Source organism: Apodemus sylvaticus, chromosome 1 (assembly GCF_947179515.1).
Source record: "Apodemus sylvaticus chromosome 1, mApoSyl1.1, whole genome shotgun sequence".
Taxonomy (NCBI): Eukaryota; Metazoa; Chordata; class Mammalia; order Rodentia; family Muridae; genus Apodemus; species Apodemus sylvaticus.
Window position 1 is genome coordinate 42,208,284 of NC_067472.1, and position 2,921 is coordinate 42,211,204.

Below are 2,921 nucleotides of genomic sequence, written 5' to 3' on the forward strand. Positions count from 1 at the left end.
GGAAAGACTTTCTTTTGAGTGGACCCTGATGCTGGCCGGCTGTGACAAAGCCAGACAGTGAGTTAGTCAACAGCTGAAGGCTTCTGTTCTTATTTGCCACTTTAAGTAGGTTCAGTTTGGGAGAAAAAAAATAACCCAGCTGCCCCAATTTTGGGCAGGCAAAGGATATTTCTTATGGGTTGCTGTGTAAACAGGAATCCACTTATTGGGAATCCTCTAGGTTTAGGGTGTTCATCCAACTTACATCTGATCTTCTGCATTGAGAAAAATGTAGGGATACTTTTAGAGAAGAAGACATTGCAAAAATATTTAAAAGATTTCACATATTTATGATGTAGACATTTTAATGACAATGACACATATGAGGAGGGGATGGAGAAGTGACAAATTTAGCAGCTGCTTTCATTCAGTTCCTGAGGTAATGAGAGAGGGTAGGAAGCATATTGTCCTTACTCAAGATACAGACGTTATTTTTATAAACTATTCACACACTGTGTGACTGTGTACAATTGCACATTTACCTCAGGCAACTTATTATATCTGTTGCTGAGAACACAGCTGTGGGTAATTCTGACCAGGTTTCTCCTGATACTCTTGTAATTGTCCCACTAGAGTAATGGTGATCAAAAATAGAGAAGTTGCACATAGGCAGGCATATCTGTTGCAGCACCATGAGATCAGTTAGAACAGTGCCTGACAGAGTATGCAGTCCATGCTCAGGTCAAATGCTAGAAAGGTAAAACACCATGCTCTATGATCAGCATCTCTAGGCTATGATCTTTACATGCCTGTTGGATGGTGTTTCTACTTCAAAACACTCTACTTGTGGATTCATCTCCAAATATGGACGTGATAAAGAGAGGAACACTTTTGAACTTAATTTTAATAGAAATGAAAGTTTTCACTTGGCAGTGTATTGATGAGTGCAAGGTCTGATTTATACTTGGAAAATTATTCTGGTGTTCATAGAACTGGACAGAGTGCCACACAGGAGGAATTAGAATAGCTAGGAAAAAATGCTTTAATATTTTAGGTAGGATATAATGATGGAGGCATTGGAATGATGGGTCAGTATTTTAGAACACTGACTTCTCTTCCAGAGGACCCAGGTTCAATTCCAAATACCCATATGGCATTTCACAACTGTCTGCAATTCCAATTTCAGTGGATCCAACACCCCTACACAGACATACATGCAGGCAAAACAACAACACACATACAATGATCAAATAAATAAATAATCTAAAAGCAGAATTAATGGTGCAAATAATGAGAGAGATTTTGTTTAAAGATAAACACAGCTTGTTTGTTTATCTTTAAAATGGTGGTGCATATCTGTTGCCCCAACTACCAAGTAGTCTGTAGGTTTTGTCATTTTGTCTTAGGAGTTCTATACTAACCTGGGGCATAGCCCTCTACCTAAAAAAAAAAAAAAAAAAAAAAAAAAAAATGATAAGGTGTAAAAAAAAAAAATCAGTGGAGAATTGAAGTAGAGTAAGAGGACAATCAAAGTTGATCCTAAGGTTTCCGGTTGTTCTTGTTCGTTTGCTTGCTTGGAACAGTTTGAAACAAAACCCCACTATATAGCCCTAGCTTTCCTGAAGGTTGCTATGTGGATCAGGCTGCATTGAATTCACAGAGGTCTGCTTGCTTCTGCTAGGATTGAAGCTGTACACTCCTGTGCCACCTGCTCAGATCCTGAATTTGTATAAGTGGTTCATGAACCCCTTGACAAGAGTCAGTAGCACTTAAGAAAGGTAGAAAGTAAAGTACTGTACCAATGCACAAGCTGAATCAGAATAACAGCTGCACTGTTTTGTCTGCTCTGAGTTTCCACAGTATTAATGTCTGATAATGATATTGATACACTGAGATGAATATGAACTTGGAAGCAGGACTGACACAGAGATAGCAATTTTAAAGTCATCAATGAGTATGGAGGAGTTTGGTGATTTCTTGAGAGTTCAAAACAGCCCTGAGTAGCAAGAAGTGAGTGGTGGCATCTGTGAGATTTTTGGGTCATCCACAATGACCAGCTCCACAGGAGAAAAAGAGGGAGAGAAGAAATGGGGATTGAATATCACAGGAAGAGATAGATGGTCACTTGCAAAATATACATTTTATGTTAACTTGGATGAGGTAGAAATTATACACAATGAAAGTTGTGGCCAGTTGTTCTTTGGGAAGGATCATTATTACAGGACCAAGAGACTGGATGGAAACTAGGCTTTCATTACTTTGTCACATTTTAGTTCATATTTAAACTTCCTCAATGAGTATCTCTTTTGATCTATCGACAGATCAGTTCATTTTAGTTCATATTTAAACTTCCTCAATTAGTATCTCTTTTGATCTATCGACAGAGCAGTTTACTTATTCCATCAATAAACAGAAATATCGATTGGCACATTATGAGCCATATCACGAATCTGCAGTGGTCACTTTGGCCGCACATATACTAAAAGTGAAACAATACAGAGAAGGTTAGCATGGCCCCTGTGCAAGAATGACATGCAAATTCATGAAGCATTCCATAGTTTTTCACAGACCACATGAAACTCAAGAAGAAGGGAGACCAAAGTGTGGGTGCTTCAGTTTTTCTGAGAAAGCGAACAAAATACTCATAGGAGCAATTATGGAGACAAAGTGTAGAGCAGAGACTGAAGGAAAGGCCATCCAGAGACTGTCCCACCTGGGGATTTATCTTATAAACAGTCACCAAACCCTGGCACTATTGTGGATGACAAGAAATGATTGCTGAAAGGAGCCTGATATAGCTGTCTCCTGAGAGGCCCTGCCAGAACCTTATAAATACAGAGGCAAATACTAGCAGCCAACCATTGGACTGAGTGTAGGGTCCCCAATGAAGGAGTTAGAGAAAGGACTAAAGAAGTTGAAGGGGTTTGCAACCTCATAGGACG

At 39.1% G+C, this 2,921-nt stretch overlaps 1 non-coding gene across 1 annotated transcript; it reads left to right on the forward strand.

The window, feature by feature from the left end:
* Positions 1 to 2,434: 2,434 nt before the first annotated feature.
* On the forward strand, positions 2,435 to 2,541 carry LOC127676614 (U6 spliceosomal RNA). Its single transcript, XR_007976069.1, has one exon. It is a non-coding gene; the product is annotated as a U6 spliceosomal RNA (small nuclear RNA).
* Positions 2,542 to 2,921: the final 380 nt, after the last annotated feature.